Source organism: Hypanus sabinus, chromosome 14 (assembly GCF_030144855.1).
Source record: "Hypanus sabinus isolate sHypSab1 chromosome 14, sHypSab1.hap1, whole genome shotgun sequence".
Taxonomy (NCBI): Eukaryota; Metazoa; Chordata; class Chondrichthyes; order Myliobatiformes; family Dasyatidae; genus Hypanus; species Hypanus sabinus.
In genome coordinates this window covers 61243495-61264161 of record NC_082719.1, presented here as the reverse complement: position 1 = coordinate 61264161, position 20667 = coordinate 61243495, and positions in this window count along the sequence as shown.

The window sequence follows — 20667 nt, the reverse complement described above, 5'->3', positions numbered from 1 at the left end:
AGGATACAGCTTAGTTTAGAGGGCATGTGATATTATGAGGGGCTGAATCAAGTCGGGTTGTTTTCTATGGAGTGGCGGAGGCTGAGGGGAGATCTGATAGAGGTTCATAAGATTACGAGAAGCATAGATAGACGACACAGGGAGTATCTGTTTCCCAGGACTGAAATTTCTAATACCAGAGGGCATGTATTGAAGGTGAGAGAGGGTAGGTTCAAAAAGGATATGAGGGGAGAGAGTTATAGATAACGGGAATATGTGCCTGGTGTATAATAGAGGCAAATATACTAGAAGCTTTTAAGGAACTTTTAGATATGCACATGAATACGAGGAATATGGAAGGAAACGGACATTGTGTAAGTAGGAGGGATTAGTGTTTGGGTGTTTTTGATTTGCTTTTTAGCTGGTATGGCACAATATATTGTGGGCTGAAGGGCCTGTTCCTGTGCTGTACTGCTCTATGCTCTAAACAAGTCAATTTAACCTCTTTCTACATATGAAGCAATATGAGAAGAGTAGAGAAGGCGTAACTATTCTCCCCATGTCAAAGGAGGTTAGTCTTCAACAATGGCACTGTGAGGAGATTTGGAAGTCTTTTCTCTCACATGGGCACCTGGAGGCATACAGTACATTTAAGATTATTGGCAAAATAATTCGAGGGAAATTTGTAGTCTTTTACATTCCACCAAGAATTACTGTAGATGGGAAGGATTGGAAAGTGGCACATGAATGGGTTGAATAAGAATTTTTAAAAGCCATTTTGGTTTGTATAGGGAGATGAACAGTTCCCGGGGCTATGAGGAAAATACGTGGGATTTGGGTCTTGTGTAGAACATCTCTTTCAAAGAGTCACCAGAGGGGTGAAGGTCCCAATGGCCACAATCTGTGCTGTGTCTTAACTGAACATCTGAATGTATTAAATCAGATGGAAAGCAGACTCTGTAGCCGTTTCCTTTCACAAGAGCCAAAAAGATCCACAGGAATCTGATATGGATCACTAAAAATATTCAGTACATAAACATATAAAAGCCTGAAAATTTATAAGTATGTAGAAAACTTTCTACATTATGTGTCACTGAATGCAGTCAATTGAATATAATAAGAGGGATTGCAACTTTGGCTGATTATTTACGAAGGTTGTTTGTCATCTGAAAAATTCTTCTTTGAGAGGCTGATTTTGAGCTTACAAAGTTAGAATTGCACAGTTTGCTGTTGGTATAGTTCTAACACTACAAATTCCAGACCAAACAAGTACATCTAGAATTAGGTCACCCTGTTGAAGAATGGCCAGCCCATCATGGGCAAGTCACCAATGAGGAAAAATTAGCAGTTGCACTAAAGTGTGGCAGTGAATGTTGGCTTCCATACTTCAGTAAGGCAAAAAACAAAGATGCAAAATAATTATAAGTAATTAAAACTTTTTTCTTTAAAAATGCTGCCTGACCAAGATTTTCAACATTTTCTGCTTCATTTCAGTTTGTAGCATCTGCACTGTGTGAAAGACTCTTTGTATTGAAATTAATGCATTTAGCTGAAACAGTGTGGTTGTCATCACAACAGGAGCTCTTCACTGTTTTTAATTGTGCAATTCAGAAATAAAAGTTTACTTCTTAATTGTTCAGGGTTTAAAATATATATTTTATATATAAAATTCAGCAGATGTGATGGGCACATTCAAGTTATAATTGTATGTTTTAACTGCTAAATCACAGTGGAACAAAATATCTTCCAGAACAATGTTAATTGCTCAACCAAGGCTTACATTTATATCACAAGTGAAAGCATGCCAGAACTTTCAACAAAGACACATTCAGGAGAACAGGTGAACAATAGATTCAGTGTTATGTCCAAGTCTGAAAAATATAATTCATTAGACAAGATCAGCTCAATACCTCAACTGCTTTTCCCTGATCTTGATGGTGGCGTTATATTCCTGGAAGTTCTGGTATTCCTTTAAATTTAGACCAAGATCTTTTGTAAGTGAAATCAATGGCACATGAATGTCTCTTTAAAAAGAGGTATCTTTTCAAAAGCAAAGCACACAAAATGCTAGAGGTACAGTACTCATCAGGTCCAAAAGCATCTATGGTGAGGATTAAATAGTAGACCTTTTGGGCTGAGAATCTTCATCAAGAATAGAAAGGGGTGGGGGGCGGACAGTATAAAATGGTGGGGAGAGGAGGAGAACAAACTAGCTGATGATTGGTAAAACTAGGTGAGGGGAAGGTGGTGGTTGGGGTAGGGTGAATGAAGTAAGAAACTAGCAAGTGAAAAGTGGAAGAAGTAAAGGGCTAAAAATAAAGTGATCTGATAGGAGAGGAGAATGGACAGAGGGAAAAGGGGAATGAAAAGGGGCACCAGAGGGAGTTGATGGGAAGGTGAGAAGAAACGGCATTAGAGGGGAGCCAGAATGGGAAATGGAAAAAGAGAGAAGGGGGAGGGGGAGAAATTACTGGAAGTTAGAGAAATTGATATGCATGCCTTCAGGTTGAAGGTTACCCAGACAGAATATGAGAGATTACAACCCGAGAGTGGCATTTTTGTGACCATAGAGGAGGCCATGGACTGACATATTGTATTGGGAATGAGAAATAGAATTAAAATGAGTGGCCAGCAAGAAATCTCATGGTGGATGGAGCGAAGGTGCACAATGAAGTGGTTCCCCCAGTCATGATCAGGTTTCACCAATGTACAGGAGGCTGCACCAGAAGTACCAGATACATTAGATGGCAGGTGAAGTGTCGCCTCACCTGGACGGACAGTTTGAGGTTCTGAATGGTGGTGAGAAAGGAGGTGAAGAGCCAGGTGTGGCACTTATCCCGTACGGAGGGATGTGCCAGGAGGGAGATCAGAAGGAAGGGATGAGTGGGCAATTGAAGCACATAGAGAGCAATCCCTGTGAAAAGTGGAGAGTGGTTTTGCTTCCTGAATACCTTTATGTGTATCTTATGGCTTTTGGGCTGCTGATCATGAATATCTTCATGAAATTTCCCTATCATGCACCATTTTTGCAACCTGCCTGTATTTATTATTCATTTCATAATTCAAGTCAATTAAAATGTTGCCCACAATGTAAGCTGAAAAGTTTTCTATCTTGTCCAGGCACACCTTGGCATGCTTAGGCAGGGTAGATGCTACGTGGCAGGACAGATTTTAGAAAGGCTATAAAATTCCAAGAAGGATTTTGATATCTGAGTTAAGGGTTTCCCAGAATAACTGATGTCAAGGTTATGGTGTTTGCTGGTCCACAAATCATAAAGTTCATCAATGACAGGCAACTTGAAGAACTTCTAAAGGGACCAGAGAAAATTGCATGGAAAACATTGAAGAATGTTGCTGAAATTTTTCTTGGCAACTATAGTGCACCGAACTATGTGCAGCTGGTTGGACATCATGCTTTGAGCATACAAAACCATGAAGTGCAACATGTCACTAAAGATTCTTTTCTACTTTCCCATTTGGACTTCTTCCCTGCAAATCTTGGTGCCACCAGTGATGAGCATGGTGAAAGGTTTCACCAGGACGTTAAACCAATTGAGAAACAGTATCAGGACAACTGAAATCCATCAATGCCGGATGATTATTGTTGGACAGTTCAGCAAGAAGCCTCAGACATGGAATACAAACAAAATTTATCAACAAAACATTTTTAGTTTAGTTGAACTTAAGCAAAGCTTCAGCACCATCACGTTATTAAACATATATTATTCAATAAAAGTTAATTTCTTGTTTCTCCAAGTTTCTACACCAATAGAAGTAGTCTGAAATTATATTTGTGTTCAGTTTCAAGTGGTCTATCATAAACAAAAAAATAACTTTCTGAGGAAGCAAAACTTTAAAAAAAAATGTTGTCCAGTGTTATAGTACCTATTGATTTTGACATACTGTACATGACAAGAACAATTGCCAGCAACACATAAATGCCGTTCATCTTGGGATATCATTCTGGTTCTCTCTGCGCAATTCAATGTCCATAAATTTCAGGGAGAAGCTCAGATAATTTTTATTCTCATATGTCATTTAAAATCCACCAGAATTAGCATCAACATCAATGGTTTTGAAATTTCTGGTTCCTTCTGATGGAAGAAGCAATGAATGTACATGTGCGAATGTATCTTAAATGTATCTGAAGCATATAAGGAACCTAATCTACAGACAATGAACTTTCTCTCTGCAGCTCTGCAGCAAGTGAGGAAAATTGCACCGTGACTTAATAGAAGGGTAATATTTCAGGCTGAGATAGCTGCAAGGATATGTAAAAGACAGCTGCAATGGCAGCAATATATCATTGAGAAAGTAAACTCTGTCAAAAAGCTGAATGAAAGACCTGTTGCATGGGCTATGAGTCATACACTTTCTACGTGCCAGACACATTTCTACCTCTGCGTCTGCAATGGCTACTGGAGCCTTGATTGTCCTGTTCTATCTTAATTATGCTTTTGCCAAGTCTTCTCTCTGTAGTCCCTACAGCAAAATAATTTCAGATTGGATTGTCTAGTTGCAGAATGCTGCATCAGTTTGTTTTTTAAGTGCTTTTTAAATAAACAAATATCGTAGTTTTTACTTAGGTCTGGGAAGGAAATTTGGGAACAGAATTTTCAGAATAGCAGGAAGAAAGAGTAGTTTGTTGGTGATATGTGCTCCTGTCATAGCATCTGGGTTATTTGCAATTGTCTTTCTGCAAAACTAACAGTGCTTAAAAAGATGTCAAAATACGTCATAAATCTTAATTCATCGCTAAACAGCAGGACACTGAGAAATGGTGACAAATTCAGAAACACAAAAGAAAAATGAGCCAATTCCATGACACAGTAGCAGAATGCACCCTGGAGGATTTGGGCATTCAGGTGGCAAATAACCCGGCCAAGATTCTGAGGTATTGTTGCTGCCTTGCTGCCTCACCAATAGGGTGAACACTTTGCCCCCAGTATGGTTATTCATTCAATGCAATGGTGCTTAATTTAGATGGATGCGGTGTCACAATGGTTTCACGTCACCTCCTATTTGTCTATAAATCTGGGTGATCCCAAAAGCAGGAGAATTTCATTTGAGCATTTTACTTTGTGAAACTGATTAAATGAATGCCAGTTTTGTTTGCAATATTTCATGTAGAAAGAACCGAAGAGTTGGATTAATAAGGACGTTACTTTAAATACAAATATTTCTGTCCAATGAGACTTCTTGGCCATGGTGTTAATTCAATGGTAAGTTCAACGCACATGCTATTGCCATTCAATAGCACACGGGAAATTTTTCAGGAACTTCGGCATTCCTTCTGAAGGTGTTCCTATGCAGGAGCATCATTATAACTTTAGTTCGTGGTTTGGCCTTGACATGGCACAGACCTATTCAGTGCAGTCTCATTTCCAGTGCTCCAGAGTTATTCCAAGGATGGAACGTGGACGAGATGTAGAGCAGATGGTTAACATTCAAGGAATGAGCTCCGTGGCTTTACCAAACATTCCATGAAATGCTGCTGGATGCACTGAACAGCAGTGAGGGAGATACCTGTTGCCACTACAAGGAAGATGTGTCTGAGAGTTCAGCAGTAACAACATACTGTTGGATTCAATACCTAAGGCACTGAATTTAGCTTAACTAAATCAGGAAATTACACATTCAGTTAGAAAATGAGCTAGCATTGTCATACAGCTCTGAAACAGCCCCTTTTGGCCCACTGTATACTGTTCTATTCTTCCTGAATTCCACTCAATTCCTCCAGATTCTAACACTCACCTAAATGCTTGGGGCAAGTTACCAAGGCAAGTTACCAAGGCCAATTAACCAATCAACCCACACGCCATTGGAATGTGCAATGAAACTGGAGCACTTGGAGGCAAACCCATACAGTTATAGGGAGAACATACAAACTTTACACAGTTAGTACCAGGGGTCTGGATTGATTTGTTGGAGCTGTACTGGATGTGCTATTGTACCTACCCTTCTTCTAAGCTTCTCAGTAAACCCTCCCTTTCTCTCCATCTACCAGAGAGTCTTCTGTGTCTTGACGCCTCTCTTTGATTATTCCCTTCACCAAATGCTCAGGATTTGACACTCGAATAAACTCCATCACTACCTGATATATCTGTATCACAGAAGGGGGAATCACCAGGGAAAAGTGAAGGCTAAGAGTTGAACCTTTATACATTACAGTGCAGATGAAAAACTTTTGAAATTAGTTATATCCTAAGCTAAATGCAAAATGCTGGAGGAACTCAGCAGGTCAGCGGCAAATTGTACCCTAAGTTGGTGAAGTTGTATCCCAATTTCACTGACTGTGGGAATGGGACACCCCCAACAGCTGATGACTCAGATTGATCTCATCCATTGCCACAGCAAGACTGATTCTCCAGCAGTGAAATGTGATAATCTCTGGAGCAGAAATGTGTTGCCTCCGAATTCATATTCATCTGTACAGCATGGCCTTTGTCTGAGCAATGGCATTGACATATTGATTCCACATTTGTATGGATTTCTGCTGAGATTCAAGCCTGCCAGGCCCTGCACAGAATTTTGCACCTTGCTCCTCCTCTCTCTCTCTCTCTCCCTCTCTCTCTGTGTGTCTCTCTCCCTCTATGTCTCTCTCTCTCCCTCTCACCCTCCCTCCCTCCCTCCCTCTCTTTCCCTCTCCCTGATTGTCATCTGCAGCCTGTTCTAAGGCAATCACAATGCCACTCATCATGCTCTCAGAATTAATTTCTCTAAAATGAGGAAATTAACCCCAGGGAATGCTCATTCAGTCCTTTCTCAGTAATCAGCATCAGACCACGAAGACCGTTAGACATAGAAGCAGAATTAGGCCATTCAGCCCATTGAGTCTGCTCCGCCAGTCCATTGTGTTCCATCCGTTTCCTTCTTAATCCTGTTCCCCTGCCCTCACCCCATAGCCTTTCACATCCTGACTAATCAAGAACCTATCAGCCCCTGTCTTAAACACACTCAATGACCAGCAACATTATCTGCCTGGCCAGGCTAGCTTGCCCTCCACAGCTGCCTGTAGCAATTAATTCCACAGATTCACCTCCCTCTGGCTGAAGAAATTCCTCCTCACCTCTTTTCTAAATGGTCATCCCTCTATTTTGTGGTTGTGCTCTCTGGTCCTAGACACACACTCCCCCCCCCCCCCCACCTCCGGCTATAGAAAACATCCTCTCTATGTCCACTCTTTTAACCCCTCAAATGCGAGGAAATCTGCAGATGCTGAAAATTCAAGCAACACACACAAAATGCTGGTGGACAAGTCAGAAGGGTCTCGGCCCAAAATGTCAACTGTACTTCTTCCAATAGATGCTGCCTGGCCTGCTGTGTTCCACCAGCATTTTGTGTGTGTTGCTTACAACACCTGATAGGTTTCAATGATCTCATAAGAGCATGAGACGAATAATTGATCCTTGGTTTTCAGAGATGATCTGATAAGAGCGTCTATGATTGCTAAGGATCAATTGTTAGATTTGGCAGGCTTTTGAGGATTCTCCTGTTAACCACTGTATTTTCCCCTTTGATTCAGGAAGGGTGTGATATGTGATTTTATGGTTGAATATAAGTTACAGTATTACTGGAATTGATTGAATGACAAAAGTTAAACTGCTAGCTCTCCTTTGCATCCTTTAAACCAAGGAGGCTAAAGACACACTCTCAATGTTTTAGGAACAGCTTCTTCGCATCCAACATCAGGTTTCTGAATGGACACTGAACCAATCCAGGAATACTACCTCACTATTTTTGCCTCATTTTTGCACTCATTTAAATTAATTTAATATACATAAACTCAGTGGAAACTTTACTTTATTAGGTATACCTGTACACTTGCTCGCTAATGCAAGTATCTGATCAGCCAATCATGTGGCAGACCAAACATCAGAATGGTGAAGAAATATGATCTAAGTGACTTTGACCTTGTAATTAGTGTTTCTGTCAGACAGGTTGGTTTGAGTATCCCATAAACTGCTCACCTCTTGGGATTTTCATACACATCATAGAGAACGGTGAAAGAAACAAAGAAGTCCAGTTAATGAGAAAGGTTGGAGGAGAATGGCCAGACTGGTTCAAGCTGACAGAAAGCAGATGGTGACTGAAATAACCACACAGTAAAACAGTGGCGTGCAGAAGAGCACAACACTTCAAATCTTGAGGCAGATGGGCTACAGACTGTGAAATATATATATATTTCTTAATGTAATTTATAGTTTTTATATGTATTGCACTGTTCTTCTGTGGCTAAACAATCCATTTCACAATATACTGTATGCCAGTGAGTCTGAACCTGGTTCCGATTCTGATTCTGAGTTGTATATTGGAGTTGCCTTGGTTTCATTCAAGCTCACAACCACAACAACATCAAAACCTAATATAAGAAGAAAATCTAGACACTTTTTGCAATAATTCATTTATCAAACGTATTAAATCAATATTAAAGCTACCTTTTCTTGTTGTTTTGTAAGGGTTGTCATACAGCAAGGTGATACACTACCACTACGCCTCAGCCCAATGGACACAGCTCCTTACTCAGACCATTACAATGTATAATCTCCATTCTCTTCATAAGGGTGTGAGATTGGGAATATGTACTGTTATTTGATTGGTACCTCTTTTTGCTACCATTGTCCCTGCTGGACCAACATTTCAGTCCCTGGGCTGTCTGACATCCTTTAGTCTGTGGTTAAGAAAGCTGTAAGTCTCTTCCTGCTACTGCCACTTTAGAAATAAAGGATTTAATTCTCTCTTAACCTTGTCGAACAATGACTCACTGATTAAACAAGTACACATTGTCATAGCCTACACACAACCTTGAAATTTAAATAAACACAGATCATGTTTCAAACAAAACAAAACAGTTAGTACTTACTTAAAGCATTCCTCTATACAAAGCCATTCTTGTTTAAAACATCCTTGAATCAGAAGTATTATTTTCTCCTCTTCCTGTTTTCGATTATTTCCTTTAGCAATCTCATTACTCCTGTTGTAACTATCTGATTTACCTGTCTGAATATAAAGTTAGTTATTGTTCTGTTACATGCAGAAGGCAGAAGGCAGAAGGATTGATATCCTCTACTACCATTGCTCAGTAAAGAGAGAAGACAAATTACACACCACCAGAAGTTTGGAAATGCTCCTGTACAATAAGCCACAAAGAGACATGAGAAATTAAATGGATTGACTTGTGGAAGAGTTCATTGTGGAAGAGGTAGAAGAAGCCATCCATTGAAAAATACATGGACTCAACTTGTCAATGATGTAAAATATTATAGAATATTAGGCCCCCAACATACAATCTCTTTAATTTAATCCATTACTTCTTCAGTTCTGGTAACCATCTTATGGATTGGTGGGGCATTCTTCCACTTTACAGAGTGCTGAAGTGTAGATCAGAGTTAGGGTTTGAGGTTAACGCAGGAGGGAAACAAAATGACTTTTATCATTTACTCTACAAATAAAGCCTGTGTTGTTCAAATCAGGTGTCAAGTCGTTTCCTGACTCCAGATTTACACTTCAATCTCCAAACATTTGTGCAAACCTGTACTACTGGCCAGTGGCAATTGAAGGCCAAATTTAACTTTTAATTAATCAAACATTACAGGTCCAGCTACAGTTCTGTCCTTTGTTAAACGTGGCTGTATGTACAGAAAAGTGCTCCACTGCTGCTACCCACCGTGGCCTCAGCAGCAGAAACCATCATCACCATTAGAATTGCAAGTCCTTTCACCAATCTATCTTTTCACAGTTACCTTTGGGTGGTAGGTATAGGAGCCTAAATTGTAACACAAACAAATTCAAGGACAGCCACATCCCTTCAACCATTCAGTTCTTCAACCAACCAGCACAGCCTTAATCACTCCTAGTAAAGGAAAATGGTGAGCCCTTTAATCACTTTGCACTACAAAGGACCTTGTCTTTGATTGTTTTAACTATGTCCTTTCTTATAAAATCATGTATATGTTAATCTATGTTTTTTGTATGAATGCTCCCTGTCTGATGCTATATGTCTGTGATCTTGCTTATAAGCGTGTTTTTCATTGCATCAGATGTACTTATGCATATGAGAATAAACTTGACTTTGGTTTCAAATTTGAAGGGTATAACATGCCCAGGTGGAAAGTGAATTGCAGTTCCAAAAGGTGATGTTGGGCTTCATTGGAACAACGATGGAGGTCACAGACAGATAGGTCAGAGTGTGAGTGGGATGGAGAGTAAAGTTTCAGACAAATGGAAGTTGTAAGATGTTACTGAAAAATCTGTTGGCTGCATCTGCCGTTATCAGTTTTTACATTGTCAACATGTTCAGTGATGTTTTCAAACAGGAGTTTCAGAGGATTCTTGAAAAGTAGGAAGTAATGTGAAGAAAGATGAGACAACCTTCAGTGAAGATGTGGATCATCCTGCTCATTTGAGCCAAGCAGAAAGAGAGCTTATTTTGGCTTTTTCTTCCAACTTAATCTGCTCAGAAGAACAGATTAAAAATCATTGTGTGCAGTACTGAGGCCTACGTAGCTTTCACTAAGATATAATAATGACAGTATATAAAGTCAGAGAAATACTGTCTGCTTCAGACGCTTTTTAAAACAGCATCACTGCAGGAGTAATTTGAACGATCCTAATTTACGTCACTGCAACGGGAAAACCAATTTCCTATTGCTGTGTAAGTGGACCTATAATTTTCCAAGAGAGCTGAGTAAACACAAGTATTTCCAACCTAACTTTTTATCATTGCTGTTTTGCATTTGAGCAAATATATTGACATGCTTTGATTGTCAATTGGACATTACAATTCACTTACTCCTACAAATGCCATTTTTATTATTACAGTAGAAAAGAAGCCAAGAGTAGAATAAGAACAGTAGAATACTGCTAAGTGTAATATCTGCTAGTGCTAACTAATGTAATATTCGATTTCCCTACCAAATTAAAACCTTAAACATTTACAGAGCTTAATTTAATGGTGCATTAGTATCATAATAAAATTGTCTGATTACACTCATTAATATAGTACTGAACCTAAATCCATAAAAGTTAATAAAAATCAATTTAACTAAATCTGAGTTAAAATCTGGTAAGGACATTAAAATAAATATAAAAGGGTATTGAGCTGTTTATCTTATTCCATTGTTTAGATTCCTTTTCAAATCCTCCTCAAATCATTGTATCTGTCTAATTTTCCAGGGTGATATGTGATGCTTTCTACTGCAGGAACCTTTCTTTGAAGCATATAGATTTACATTAACTGCTTTTTGTTTTGCTTTGTAAAGAACTTTTTTACTAAGTAGATTGAATCATTAAATGGATACTGAAGGCTGAGACATGATCAATGGAGATATACAAATATATGATGAGTTTCAATTGGGTAAGGAGAAATTTTCCCAGTAGCACGCTTTTCAGACTGGGTTCACAGACCAAGTGATGGACAAATGGCACAAAGCAGGAATTAGGATAAACATTGTTATAAAGATTGAGGAAGTCATCTGAATATCATCACCTCTAGGAGAGCAGAGTGTATCAGAATTTTCCAGAAGGGAATTTTATAGTCATGGCAGGGAGATTTTTGTAGGCTCTGGGTAAAGATTAGTGAAATTGGGCTGAATAGAATGCTGTATAAGGAGCCAATTGGTCTCAGTGCACCAAATAGCTGTAATAATTCTGTAATTGCTGGACGATGATTATTAACAGTGTCAACTTATTTCTATTAAAACAGAACATTAAAGAGTTAAAATTCTGTTGTTTCAGCAAAACCTCTGGCAGAATGGGCCAGTTGAAGCCCCATGGAACCTTAGCCTTCAGTATGTTTACATCATCTGTTTGACATCTCCATTACTTTAAACGAACAGATCCAGAATTATTCATTCTTCTTGCACTTGCTTTTAAAGGCAGTTATCCAATATTCTCCTGAAAAAAAAAGCACTGAATAAAACAACTCATAATTAGGTTGAGCTTCTTATATGGTTACACCCCGAGACTGCTTACTTTGAGAAATCTATCATTTTTAGTGACTTGGTGACCTTTGGTATTTCCAAGGAGACAGCAATTCCATATAAATTTTAAAATCAGAGTTCAGTAAGGGGGCTAGATTTGCAGTTAGTACTTCAGAGGTTTTTTCGATTGTAATTTCTGTGGCTTTTGTTTTTAATTATTCCTTCCTCTGTCGTTATATCTGATGCTGAACTGCATCCATTCCTATTTCATTTTACTTCCCTCTTTTCCTTGAATTCACAGAATGCAGAGTTCTTTAACGCTGCCCACCTGAGTGAGCATCTCACAATTAACAGCCTTATCAAGTACCCCGCAGACACCCGCAGAAAGACCTATCTCTGGCAGCACATTCTGTCTGAGGAAAACCTGATGGTTTATAAGCACCCCTGGGTGATCTGGAGTCACCTGAGACCTGAGCAGCATCTCATCCTGACTGGTATCATTACAGGAAAAGCTGGCATAATTGCCACCCTTGGCAACAACTCTAATCCTCCTCCTCCTCCTCATGTATTTGCTTTCGACTGGCCTGAGCTCCAGCAAATGTTTCCAGCACAAGCAAAAAGGGTAATGATGACTCCTGCATCCACGGCCCAGGTTCAACTGGCAACTGCTCTTGCTCTAGCAAGCTGCAAATGTCCACTAGACACGACATCCTCTAACACTGGTAGCTCAACATGTTGATTGAATGATACTCTGTCTGTGCCCCCTGTGTTTTCAATATGACCTTCTGCACAGTAGATCTCTGTCCCCTTTGAGCCACAGGACTGTAACCATTGGCCTATTGCTGCTGTTTCTGCCACCACATTTATCACACTGGTCCACGTACAATATCCAGAATCAGTGATCACCAGCCGCTCACATTCTCCTCTGGCAGATATGGACTCAAAACTGCTGAGAAGTCGCCCAACCTCAGTTTCCGCTGCTTGTCTGAATGTAAGCTGTGCTTCAGTTAGGACCTGTTTTTGAATGCTTTCTTGTTAGATTCCACAGAGTAAACAATCTCTCAGTGCCTCATTAATCCCACCACTGGAGTGTCAATGCTCAGACAATCTCTTCAATTCAGCTATGTAAGCTGAAAGGGGCTTCCCTTCCTTTTTATTCTGCTTATAAAAACAAAAGAACATAAGAAATAGGAGCAGGAGTAGGCCATCCGGCCCATCGAGCCCGCCCCGCCATTCAATAAGATCATGGCCGATCTGTCCATAAACTCAGCTCCATCTACCTGCCTTTTCCCCATGACCATTAATTCCCCGACTATTTAAAAATCTATCTATCTTATGAAACCTAAAGCATTCTGCAGTCAACAATAGTTTCAGTCCTAAACACTGCTGCATTACTTCCACGATATCAGCAATGCTTACTTCAACTGGTTTAGTTGGAGCCATCAAACTTCTAAGCAAACTTTATGCTTTCCTATATATTACACTTCAGTAAAACTGCTATTTGTTTCTCATTGGCTATTACACTTGCTTTAAAATATTACTCAATTTGCTCAGTATACAATATCTAGTTATCCATGTCCAATTGAATGTGTCTATTATTCCAATGTAGCCAGTCATTTCAGCTTATTTTTATTTATGGTTAGTTATCATTACCCAGTACTCACTGTTTAGGGTGGTGGGGTAGAGATGCATTTCTACCAAAGGAGGTGTAAGGTGCTCCTTCCCTTCGCTTGCCTGTAGGTCACCTTGGACAGGGTATAGCACCTGCTGAGCCCCCTGATCAGGGTCATGTGAAGCCATGGGAACAGCTGATGGACGGCCGTCTGGGAAGTTGGTGCATATCAGAGTTCTGGTTATGTGGCCACTGACACCCAGGCACACAATTTTTGAAGAGTATTGATAATGGCGGGGGTTACCTGATTTTTAAAGGCACAATCCAGAAGAAGGCAATGGCAAACAACTTGTGTAGAAAAGATTGCTAAGAACAATCATGGTCACAGAAAGACCACAATCGCCTATGTCATACCACATGGCATTTAAAGAACCAACTAACTGTTTAGGCACCTGTGAATTTCAAACATTTTCTGCTTCTTTTTTAAACCTCAACTATCTTTCTCTACTTTAATGAGAAAACAATGCATGCTGCAATTTTTTTTGACTTGAACATCTTTTTAACTGGAATGTCTCACTGTGCTTTTTTTTAAAACTCAAATGTCTTGAATCGCTTCACCAGGTAGCTAGTAAATTTGGGTTTGTTTAAAACTGTCACCACTGTTATGTTTTTAACTCCAAAACATAATACTAATTGAAAGGAAAACACGGAGCCGAGAGATAATATGACATGGTGGCGTGCTGATGTATGCTCTTCATGTACTTTGAAATATAACCTGTAGTGAATTACTTAAATAAGCAAAGAATGCTTAATCACACAATATATTTGCAATATTACTCAAATACTACTGAAGTATTAAATATACAACAACCACACCCAACCAATGTGCAAATGACAACAAACTGTGCAAACAGAAAAGAAAAAAAGATAATAAATACAAACAGTAAATAAGCTATAAAAATTGAGAACGTGAGATGAATAGTCCTTGAAAATGAATCTATAAGTTGTGAAACAGTTTAATGATGGGGCGAGTGAAGTTGAATGAAGTTATCCCCTTTGGTTTAAGAGCCTGATGGTTGAGGGTTAAAGGAACTACAGTCTACAAATCAGTGAATTCAAATGAATCAAGGACAGTGGAAGTAGACAAACCAATGATCTCTGTTCTTGCCACAAGCTTGAAGGAATGGAGGCTGCCATTTTGTGAAGTTGCTCTGTATCTTCCATTTTGTGAATTTGTTTTGCTCAGCTGAATCAATGTTGTAAAGTAGAGTCAATAATGCTCCAGATAATCTGCTGGACTAGGGATCATTTCCAAATAAGTGACGTGTTCCTTGGTGTGATATAACATGCAGGTTTGTGAGTGGTCGAGTCTGAGTGATTCAAGCTGCTTACTGGATTAGTAACTGATTTAGAAGAAAGAGCCATAAATTATCAGTTGTCACATGTCGAAGAGGATAATAAATGGTTGCTACCTTGGAACAGAGCCAAGAAGGTGACACTGGTCAAGCTATTGAGATTGAAAACAAATAAGAGAACAACTTGCTACTTGTACTATAACTCGTCCCACACTACTATTTGTAAAAATGCCATCCCCTTCTCTCAATTCCTCTGTCTCCACCGCATGTGCTGACAGGATGAGGCTTTTCATTCTAGAATGAAGGAGATGTCCTGCTTTTTCAAAGAAAAGGGCTTCTCTTCCTCCACCATCAGCGCTGCCCTCAACCGCTCCTTTTCCATTTAACACACATCTGCTGTTACCCCCATCTTCCTGCCACCCTACCAGGGATAGGGTTCCTCTTGTCTTCATCTACCACCTCACAGCGTTCGCATACAGCATATAATTCTTCAAAACATCCACCACCTCCAACAGGATCCCATCACCAAACACATCTTTCCCTTCCCCCCCTCTTTCTGCTTTCTGCAGTGTCCACTCCTTACACAACTCCCTTGTCCATTCATCTCTCCCCACTGATCTCCCTCCCAGTACTTATCCTTGCAAACGGAACAAGTGCTACATCTGCCCCGAGACCTCCTCCCTCCCTACCATTCAGGGCCCTAAACAGTCCTTCCAGGTGAGGCAACACTTCACCTGTGAGTCTGCTGGTGTGATATACTGTGTCCGGTGCTCATGGTGTGGCCTCCTGTATATTGGAGTGACCCGACGTAGATTGGGAGACCTCTTCACCAAGCACCTACACTCCATCCACCAGAACAGGCAGGATCTCCCAGTGGCCACACATTTTAATTCCACTTCCCATTCCCACTCCGATATGTCCAACCATGGCCTCTTCCACTGTCATGATGAGGCCATACTTAGATTGGAGGAACAACACCTTATATTCTGTTTGGGTAGCCTCCAACTTGACGGCTTGGACATTGATTTCTCAAACTTCCAGTACTGGCCCTCACCCCTCCCCCCATTCCTCTTCCACCAGCTCCCATCCTTTTTTCCCTCTCTCACCTTATCTCCTTGCCCACCCATTGCCTCCCTCTGGTACTCCTCCCCCCTTTTTCTTTCTTCCATGGTCTTCTTTCTCTTTCACCCATCAACTTCCCAGCTCTTTACTTTATCCTTCTCTCTCCAGGTTTCACCCATAAGCTGGTGTTTGTCTCTCCTCTCCACCCATCCTTTAAATCTACTTCTCAGCCTTTTTTTGCCAGTCTGGCTGAAGGGTTTCGGCCTGAAACATTGACTATACTTTTTCCATAGATGTTGCCTGGCCTGGTGAGTTCCTCCATCATTTTATGTTGTTGCTGAGATGGAATGCAATATTTGAACTGATAATGAAAGTGTATAACATGAGAAGTCTTGAATGCGAAGCAGCAACAGCTCTGGAGAATAACCCTGGCAGATACGGGTGTGACTGACTCCACATTGGACATGTGGAGATTAGATCCAGACTACAAGGAATGCTTGGCCAGTGTAGTCTTCTTTGCCTGAGTATTACCTTTTCTATTCTTTGACTATTCAGGAGAGTCAGGGAATTCTCGTGTATATGCATACATGTGCTTAGTTTATGAATTTATGTTAGTTGAGACAAAAAGGTATTTTTCAATAAATATAGATTCTTTCTGTGCCCTGGTTATTGTCACTTAACCCTTGTTAACAGCCCAGGGGCTCCTATATCTCTTCTTGAAGGCAGCAGTGAGAAGAGGACATGGCCTGGATGATGGATGCTGTTGTCCTGTGACAGCTCTCCATGTAGGTGTGCTCAATGGTGGGGAGGGCTTTCCCTGTGTTAGGTTTTTTGTTGTATTTTCCATTCAAGAGCATTGGTGTTTCCACACCAGTCAATATACACATCGATAGAAGATCACCAATTTTAGATGTAATGTTGAATCTTTGCAACTTCCAAGGAAGAATAAGCTCGCTATGGCTGTTACGTGCTGGCCCAGGACAAACCCTCTGAAATGATAACACTGAGGAATTTAAAGTTGCTGACCCTCTTCACTTTCAAAGTGTGTAAAACACCTCTTTATCACAAGTACCACAAGCAAACTGTTTCCCATAAAGAGATAATTTAGCACCTCCGAGTAAGAACTTAAGAAAGAGCTATAGGAACAAACCATGCTGCTTCCTTGTGCCTTCTCTGGCATTCAGTAATACTTGTCAACAGTGATAAACCTAATGCAGGAAGTAACCAAGAGGTTAACAGTTTCATTATTGAGAAACAATAATAAGGTGATATTGTAACACTGCTTGACATAGAACATGAAACAGTATAGCACAGTGCTGGTCCTTTAGCCCTTGATGTTACACTAACCTTAAACCTAATCAGACCCTTCGCTCCCACATAACCCTCTATTTTGTTTTCACAGGTGCCATCGAATCATTAGCTATAGCCACTTACTTTACAATATTGACATAAAACCTGTGCTTCTTCAGTGGCTGAGATAGAAGAGAAAATCCAGTTGCAATTATGGAGGGATTAGAGTGGTAATTCTTCGGGCATCCCTGGTGAATGTAAGGCCCATTGATGTTAGTTAACTGAAGGTTTTCTGTACATTATTGGTGACACCAGAGTAAAATGGCCATTGGGGTTTCTCTAAACAAGAGCCTTTGAATGGGGCAGGTATTGCTGAGAAAGCAGGGAGTCTGCCGAAGGACTTGGACAGATTGGGCGAATGGGCAAAGAAGTGGCAGATGAATACAGGTGGTCCCTGAGTTACCAACGTCTGATTTACAAACAACTCGTACTTACGAACTGAGGAAGGAGAATGCCATTTAAGTCGGATCGCGACACCATCCTCCATTTTAAGTTGGATTACGACGCTGTCTGCCATTTTAAGTAATTCCCGTTGACACTGTGTTGAGTATGTAAATTAGTATTTGGCTTAAATTTTTTTAGCAAGGTTCACCCTGAACCTACCCTCCCCTTTTCTGGTTGGCCGGTGGCGCAGTGAAATCAGCGCCGGGCTCGAGAACGGAGGTACCCAAGTTCGATCCAGTGACAGACTGCTTCCGAGTGCGCTCTCCATCCGTGCCGGGTTGATGTCGACCTCGTAAAAAAAAAAACACTGCCATGTCCAGTTTAAATTCCCACGCGGAATATTGTGGAGGATCAAATACCCAAACCCAGCACAGCCCCCACTTGTCCCACTTAACCTGTCTCAGTGTGGTGGACTTTAGGACCCAGGGAATTTAGAGCGGTGGTCATTAGGACCCAGTGGAGCTTGCGATCCGCCACAACGTTCCGTTGACGGGAAGCCATCGTGATTGCAAATAAAGTGGAAATAATAAAGCGTTTGGAAAGAGTTGAAACATCATTGGTTATTGGAAAAGCATTTGGCTACAGTCGGTCAATGATCAGAACAATATTAAAGGATAAAGTGAGAATAATGGAGCATGTGAAAGGCCCTGCCCTGATGAGAGCTACAATTATTACTAAGCAATGCAGTGGTTTAATTATTGGAATACATACATTTCTTAAGTGTTTTATATACATAGAAAGGTAAAATATATACTATATACTAAGACAAACGTTTGACTAATTGACGCTAAATAATGCCGGATGTACTTGTTCCGATTTATGTAAAAATCTGACTTAAAGATAGACTCAGGAACTGAACTCGTTCGTAACCCAGGGACTGTCTGTATAGTGGCGGGAAGTATATGGTCATGCACTTTGGTAGAAGAGTTAAAAGCCTAGACTATTTCATAAGTGGGGAGAAAATTCAGAAGTTAAAGGTGTAAAGGGACTTCAGCGTCTAAGTAAATGATTTCCTAAAGGTTAAACTGCAGGTTGAGTCAGAAGTAGCGAAGGCAAATGTGATGTTAGCATTCATTTTGAGAGGACTACAATATAAAAGCAAGGATGTAATGTTAAGTCTTTATAAAACACTGATGAGGTCTCATTTGGAGTATTGTGAGCAGTTTTGGGCCCTTTATCTAAGAAAAGATGTACTGACATTGGAGAGGGTCTAGTGGAGGTCCACAAGAATGATTCCAAGAACAAAAAGGTTAACATATGAGGAGAGTTTAATGGCTCTGGGCCTGTGCTCACTGGAGTTTAGAAGAATGAAGTGGATCACATTGAAACCTATTGAAAACTAAAATGCCTAGATTGAGTGGATGTGGAGAACATATTTCCTATGGTAGGTGAGTCTAAGACCAGAGGACACTGTTTCAAAATAGAGGGATATCCATTTAAAACAGGAAGGAATTTCTTTCGCCAGAGGGTGGTGAATCTGTGCAATACATTGCTACAGATGATTGTGAAGGTCAAGTCATCGAGTATATTTAAAGCAGAATTTGAAAGATTCCTGGTTAGTGTGGGCCTCAAAGCATATTGGGAGAAGGCAGGCGGATGGGATTGAGAGGGATAATAAATCAGCCATGCTGGAATGGTGGAGCAGAGTCAACGGGCCAAGTGGTCCATTGTTTTATGGTCTCATGGAAACAATACATAGGTCAACTTACTTCCCAAAGTCAATTCTGTGGACCAAAGATCTCAGTTTTTCCCTCATGTGTCCAGGTTCTACGTTTCAAAATTCAAGTATATTTAATGTGTACCTCAAAACATATAGTGAAATGCATCATTTGTGTTAATAACCAACACACCAAGGGTGTGCTGGGTAGAGCCGACATGTATTGCCACACATTCCAGTCCATATTAGTATCTCTCTAATGCCTGCTCCAATTTGGAAACACGTGACGAGTGTTGGGTCTTGGCAATATTGCAAATCAGAGAAGAGTGAACTGGCAGTCATTTTGCTCATACAGCATCCAATTCACCCTTATCCTCATCAACACCTTCCAGTCTCTATGAAGCATGACTATCTGGATCCACAGATTCATCTCCTCACTCACTCGCCAGACTCCAGAACAGCATACATTCTCAAATAGCCTCCTTTCATCATAGGCAACACTCAATGTTCATGGAGTCGAAATACAGGCTTTTTTTTCAACCCAAAGTCTTTGTCAGTTGCAGCAAACTGATTTCTAGAAAAAAACATTTATTTTAAATCTCATTCTGAACAGCAATTCTCTGACAAAGAAGAGTTTACCTTCTGCACATTAAATTAACTCAGCTTAACGGATGGGTAAAAGCGGAGGTTTCTGTGAAAGAACATTAACATGAGGCATATTTTCAATAAAAAATAATTTCCTTAACTATGGGCAGAGAATGGCTCGTTCACTCAATTTCACTCGCCGCATTACTGAACTGTTCCTACAACCAATGGACTTACTTTCAATGACTCTTCATCTCATGTTCTTGATATTTATTGCTTATTTATTATTATTATTCATTTAGGGACCTCCCTATGCCCAGGCTATGCTCTATTCTCTGTGCTGCCATCAGGAAGAAGATATAGGAGCCTCAGGACTCACACCGTCATGTTCAGGAACAGTCATTACCCCTCAACTATCAGGCTCTTGAACCAGAGGGGTTAACTTCACCTGTCTATCACTGCTCTTCTCTACAGCCTATAGACTCACTTTCAAGGACTCTTTATCTCATTTCCCAATATTTATTGTTTTTGTTTATTATTATTGTTATTATTATTTCTTTTTTATGTTTTTGTATTTTTACAGTTTGTTGTCTTTTGCACGTTGAGTTTGTCTCAAATAAAAAAGAAGTAGATTTAGCATATTTTTCTTTACTGTGCACTTCAATGAGTTCCTCTTGCTATCATCTGCAGCTATTGGACAGC